Below are 7,139 nucleotides of genomic sequence, written 5' to 3'. Positions count from 1 at the left end.
CCTCTCCAGAGAGGTTGTTACATGAGATATTAGAACCAACTTTGAATGTTCTTGTATGTGATGGCTTGTTTTTTTTCCTGATATTGTTAGTATGTAGAGAAAAAAAGAGCATTTTAAAACTTGTACTGTATTTCTCACAGCTTCTATTTTATGAAGACCAAATTTTGGATATTAACCCTGCAATCTTGGTTAAAAGATTGTTTGAACAATTATGATAAGAAGTAACAACACTATAGTTTCTATTACAGTAATATGTAAAACTCCTGTGGAATTTTATAACAAAGCAGAGCTCTGTGTTAATTTAAAGACTGCCCAGCTATGCCCATGAATCATGCATAATATCTTGTTTTCCAAGTAGATACAGCTGTTTATCCTTAGGTTTTTCACCATGCTGCTTTAGTTTTGAAAGTCCTTTTGCTAGGAAACATTACTCCCCTTTTTATTTAGGCATCCATGTATCTTAAACAAAGGAATACACTCAGCTTTTGAAGCATTCCCAGTTTGCCACTGTGATAGGAACAGTAGAGGGAGTGCAAGAACACAGTTTTTGTGCAGGTCCTATAAACGTTAGTGCTTTACTGCCTCACTCCCTGAAAAAAAGAACTGTAACAGAGAAGTTTCAATGTCCAACTACTGAAAATGCTCCACTCATTTCCTAGTGGATGAAGAACACACGTACTTTACTGTATAGAGCTCTGAAGTTGATTTTGTGTCAGCAGGAAAAACCACTTTCACCTCTGCAGAGATCTTTGTCAACAAATCCACCACGGGACAGGAGCTGTGATCTCTGGGATTGCTGGGCACATTCTGGATTTGCCAGCATTACAATTGGGGCTGTGGGACAACGCCTGGGCAGGGGATGCAGAGCCGCTCCTGATCAGAGCTCTGAGCACGGAGTGGCTGCAGGCAGCAGTGGGGCCGATCGCTCAGCTCACTTGCTTTATGGAGTTTAACAGAGCTACTTCATTTCTCCCCCAAAAGACATGTGGTATTTGAGAACCTGGAATAGGAAATGTGCACTGGTGCTGCTTCCTGCCTTTTAGAAAGAATCTAGTCTAATTTAAAACCACAGAAAGAAGGAAATTCAGAATTCAGCCTGACAGTGTCCATGCTCCTGCACTAACCTGGGCACTGGCAAGTATGTGCACACGGTAATGGTCCTGGGGCTTAAGCTACAAGTTAAAACATTTTGTACTGAACAGGAGGCAGTTCATTTACTGTCTATGACATAAATTATTTTATTCCCTAGCTTTTCCTTTTGGACTCTTTTCTGAACTTCTGTAGGTATTCTATTGCACTTTCTTGACACAAACTTAATTCTATGCTCTGAATTCTTGTTTAAAAAATAAAACAAGTCTGAAAAAAATATTTGTGCCATTCATTTGCACTTTAAGGCACAGTAGACTGAATCATTTACAACAAATTTTGCTTTGGCACTTGATAACTGAATTTGACCACTAGAACTCTTGCCTTGCCTCCAGGAAAGTAGCAGATAAAGGGACAATTTTCACTCTCACAGCTGCTGGCCAGGTTGATTCCTAGTAAAACTCAAAACAGTTTGATAGAAAGTGCAGTTGCACATGTTCATTTTTATTGACTAGCTACCCAAAAGCCTCATGTCCAAGAGCCTTAAATTCCCTGTTTTCTCTCTCATAGGAATCCCCTCCATCCAGACTGTTCAATATCTGGAAAGAAGACAGTCACGGCTGATTTCAATGTTGGTTCTGTGAGTACTTTTTTTGGATCTTCTGTACTTCTCTAGGAAGCATGAGAAGATACCACTGTATCTAATACTGATTAGGTATAAACTGAAACTGCAGAGTGAAACATGCTTAAAATCTTGGGTGAGGTTGCCTGGGCAGTCGACCTGTAAACCAACTTCCGAACTGCATGACATTGTAGTGAAGGTAACTGTGTTTTATGAAACCCTATTATCTCCAAGAACAACACACCTTCTGGGAAACATTTCTTGTTTCTCAATACAGAGATGCTGCCTCAGCTGCCGTGGCTGAGGTAGAACTCGTTGATTTGATTCAAGTGCAGTGATATCATTGTATAAAACGGGTATATCTTTGTCCACTTGACACATGTGAATTATGTTGGCAGGCTTCCGTATCTCCTAGTCAGTAAGACAGGAGAAAAATGGAAGTAGCATAGGGGTGAGTTTAGAACATTCTGCCATGCTTACCTTAGTGATTTCTAGCCATATAGGCCCGAGGTACTCAATTAATCTCAGAAAAGAACAGAAATTCCTGGAAAAATCCCCGTTTAGATGACTCATCTGTATTATAAAATGGGAATTACTACAAGACACATTCTGTACTTATATACTTACCGGGGATTCTGGATATTAGAAAGGGCATTTAATCTGAACTGTGCAGTTTTTTTGTTCCTTGGTTGTTTGTGTACATGGTGTGCGAGTCTCCAAATGTTCCAGGCTCTGAATCATAGGCTTATAGCTTTAGTGGTTCCAGAGAAATAAGCATTCAAATTCTATATTTCTGTATTTTATCCTCAGGCTGGCTTCTGTGGGATTACCAGACTGTCTACACATTAATGCACTTGTCCAAGGACCATTGCTTCAGTCCAAATTGCCTCCCTTGCTTCTCTCAGAAGAGAGACAACCGGCCTTGGGTCTGTCGGTTCTGGCAGGACAACAAGGGCTGCTGGCACACAGGCTTGTTCTGACATCCATTTATTGGCACAATGGCACACGACAGTCAAACTTGTCTCCAGAAGTGAATTGCAGGTTGCTTCTAGCAATGCACGCTACCCACTGAAGTGAATGAAATGGGGTTTGTCATTGTAATTTAAGTCTCCTTTAATACATTTCCAGATCAGAATCTGAATAAGAAGATTTGCCAGATGCCATTCTAGTGTGATTTCCTCCCTTGAATACTCTTGGCAGATATGGGAGAACTGAGTTGGTTGAATTCTGGGATAATAACAACAAAGGATTAACACTAAGCAAGCCTGTTAGTTTTAAGTTTATTTATTTTGCTTTTTAAGAAGTATTTTTCTGTTCATTTCTATTTGCATTTTACTAATTTTTAGATAACTGAATGTTGCAATGAAGTGAAGAAATCATTTTGTGACCAGGAATTTATCCAGTTGATCCAAGCTAATAAATGGCTTGAACAGATCAAATTCCTCCCTGGTGTGCATGGTGACACGTGAAACTTGCACTTCTTTGGTCTGGTCGTGAAAGCTTTGTGCTGCACCAAACTACTGTGACTAATGTAGGAAGGAAGCCAAATGGTGCCACACTGCTGTATTAGCAGCACAGAAATGATTTATGTATATGATCTTTCTGGATGCGTCACGAGGCCTAAGCAGACTGAGCCAGATTAGTTCTGCCAAAACTCTTCTGAGTGAGAAATACCCCACAGTTTTACTGATGCTAAGTCCCTGCAGCACGTGACAAGCCTTGCTTTTTAGAAGTTGAGTATCTGTAAGTGACTGCCATCTTTCTTTCTTGGTGGACTGCTAAACATACCATGCTAAATACCAGGTGAAAGAGAAAACTGCTTATGTGAGCCACTGAGATGCACTTTGGGCAATGCGATGCCATGACATCGCACTGAAATTAGCTTCTATCTGTGCATAGCAATAGAAATGTCCAATATAGGCTCCGTTCTGAGCCTGCAGGTGGGATCCTATTCAGGGTGGAGAAACAAAGACAGCAGTAAAATAATTGAATCTAATCCTCAGTGAGGCTTCTTTCAAGTTCAGAGATCTTTTCAAAACTCAGCTCAAACTGTCGTTTCCACATGTCAGCAGATCCACTTACAGTATGTGTGTAGAAGTGAGCAGAAGAGATGAGAGAACACATGAACATTTTTTCATAAGAGTGAAAATCATTTTGTAATTTCAAAAGTCCTTTTTCTGAGGGCTGCCGATTTGGCAGCTTTCTTCTGAGCTTTCTTCTGACCCTACCTGCAGAGGCTTATTTACAGCCCATGTGAACGTTAACATTTCTGCATGTCTCCTAGAAAAATGTGTTCTTAATCTCCTACTGAATTCTTACATGAGAACACAGTGAAATTTGGCACGGCCACCAGTTATTTTCCAGTAAAAAACCACCTTATAGCAGTTGCATATGCTTTCAATTTTTAAGGTATTTAGTAATGTTTTCACCTCTAATTAGCAGAAATTTCTGGGTTTGGCTCTTTCATTCCCCTGGGAACCAAGAGTTTGGTTTTGCCAGTTGCTGGGTCATTACAGAATTCCATTCCTCGTGTTAAATGTTGCTTTTCAAGTTCTGAATGAACTTGGAACTCAGACCAGCAGCAACTGAGTTCCTGGAAAATACTGAACCGCATTAAATGCCACAACTGTCATAAAAAGAACGTTCAAGTTTAGAAAACAATCACAGAGAAATCTTGAGTAAGGATTGCTGTTTTCCTTTCTGTCCCAGGAAATATCAGTTACACACAGGTGCTTACCCGTGTCGGTAGCTGGAAGGCATGAAGTGCAGGTTGTCCCTGTGGTTCAGGCTGTGATTCCTTCATCTGCTACCTGCCAACTGAAATGCCAATTGCTGCTGTAAATAAAGCAAACAGAAAGTTAGACGTGATGCACTTTGAATCGGCAGAGATATTGAATGACAAAAATTGGGGTTTACAGTGGAAAATCAGTTGTCTTTTAATGGCAGCAGCCCCGCTGGCGCCACAAAACAGTTCTCCAAAAGAAGCAGAGAGGCTCAGCGCTTGGATGTAGCACGATGTAAGGGAGCCCTGACGTGGGCTTGCATTGTCTCGCTTGGCTTTACGACTGTAACCTCAACAGTGCATTCTTTCCACTGGCCATTATGTGTTCTTCGCAATTTAAACAGTGAGGCCACAGAGCTAATGGAAATCAGCGTTGTTATGATTATTTTGGAGAAGCTGTACTCCTTACATTTGATATCCAGATCTGCAGTTGTAGTATTTCTACTACTGAGTCACAAAAAAAGTGAAAACCTCTTTTCAAAGAGGAAGTGTTTTTAAAGCATCTCACTCCCCCCCCACACACAGATTCGTGTTACTCCACGCCAGTTTATACCTGATGAAACGTAACGTGCAGCGTAAGGCTTGAATGTTAGTGCTGCTGACAGGCTGGGCATGAGCTGCAGCTGTACCAGAAGAGCTGCCCTCACTGTGCCAGGGCTGCTGTCTCATTCACAGGGACATTTCCTAAGCACTTTGTGCCCCGCTCACTTGCTGTGGGGTTTCAGTGCCCAATTTGTGATGCAGATGTTCAACAAGGAGTCTCAAGGTTTGGTTTCTTGGCCGAATACCAAAGACACTGCTGGGAACTTTTCTGTGATGATCTGATTTTGGAGTCCCATCGCTGGCAGAGCTGCCAAGATACTTGTCCTCATGAGAGGACTCTGCTCATTCATTAAAGCACTGTCTGCTATCTTCTGTCTGTGCACAATACAGACCCATCTTTCTCTGTGCCTGCTTTTTCCCATTTACAACTTCCCTCTTTCATTCAGGCTTCTCCTGTGTTAAAAACATCTTTTTATTTCTCTTTCATTTTTCTTTAAATGCATCTGATTTTGTCTTGTTCTGCCTCTGCCCACTATAATATTCTAAACATCTCTTTAGGATGAAGGTGATCTTACTAACAACATGAGTTAACTACTGGCAATATTATGGTGTAGTTGTGGCCTTCACTCTTTCCTCCATTTCTCTCATTAAGGAGAATTAATGAAGACATTGTTAAAGAAATGTATTTCCATTTTCTGTTTCCACTAATTAGTCCCAAATATGCTGAGATTTCTGTTACCGGTGTCGTTTCTCTAACGCTCTGTACCAATGAACTGAGCTATCAATAGAACATCCATTCTTTGCCAACTGCTTTATAGTTGAAAATGTTGAATCTTAGCTTGTTTCTTCACGTTACATCCAGAACATTGGAAGAGCTCTTTGGCAGGCTCCTGCTGGGCTCAGCTCCCGTTCCCTGACTTCTCTCCAGAGCAGTAAGAATGGAAATAAGCAGCTCAGAATTTTCCAGTTCAGATCAGGCTCTGTGTGTGTTAAGAGAAACAGAAGCACAACCACAAGCACAGAGCAGACCCTTGATGTAGGCAGGCTGCAGCAGAAAGCAGAACTTCACCAGCTGAAGCTGCCAAAAGCCATCCCACGTCAGCTGCAGACATCCATGCACAGCGCTTCTCCTGCTGCAGAGATGCAGTGACACAGGTGTGCCACCAACCAGTCCCTGCTGTCACAGATCTGTGATAGGTGGCCTAAAAGCAGCTTCAGTCGTCTCTTTGTGGTGCTTTCACTCTCAAGTAGTACTGTGCATAGGAAGCAATCTGGGACACCATGGTGGAGAGAAACACTTCTTCTCTTTACTTTCTTTCAATGGGTTCCTTGGCTTCTGTTGTGGAGCTGCTTTAGTGAAGCACTGAGATCAGAGAATTGGTGCATAATGTTCATTTTAATGGGTGCTTTTTTTTTTTTTGCCCCCTGACAAATCCTGAAGAGATGCTCCAGAACAACCATTATTGAGGGGGAGGGGAAACCCTGCATACTGAGAAGCTGAGGATTATACTGTGCTACAGAGAATATGAGCTGGGAAAATGTAGAGGCAGAGAAGGGGGTAAAGGAAAAAAAAAGATTGATTCCTGATGTCTCTTTGAGGAGCAGAGTCCAACTCTTCCAGAAGTTAGTGGGAATCTTTCCAGCTCTTTCATGTGAGTGGGGCCAGGTCCTGGCAGTGGCACCACGTGGAGCTGAAGCTGGCCATGTGCCATCACACTGCAGGTAAGGGATGGAGCTGCAGCAAAGCTCTCACGTGTGATAAGGACAAGAAAAGATGGAAGTGCACGGCTCTTCACCTTCTGATTTGAAAATCTGGAGGGTGAATGGACGGAATCTTACCACTCTATTTACGTCTACCTCATGGGGGCTAAAGTCAGGAAGGTGACAGCAAAGAAGATGAAGAGTGGATTGGTCTCAGCTGTGCACACAGGTGAGGATCTCGGCGTGGAGCACTGAGCTCTGGTTCCTGGAAGTACTGTGCCCCATGGGCACCGGGTGCTTTGTTACTAACCAGCTTTCATTCCTGTCTTTTACCCATTTTTCAGCGTTTCCTAGGATGCAGACACATTTCCAGATATTTTATACTAACTGAAAAGTGTGTTTTCA

Source organism: Centrocercus urophasianus, unplaced genomic scaffold, assembly GCF_019232065.1.
Source record: "Centrocercus urophasianus isolate 14NV4802_14NV808 unplaced genomic scaffold, USGS_Curo_1.0 seq_34, whole genome shotgun sequence".
Lineage (NCBI taxonomy): Eukaryota > Metazoa > Chordata > Aves > Galliformes > Phasianidae > Centrocercus > Centrocercus urophasianus.
Note: the sequence above shows the minus strand (reverse complement) of the source record.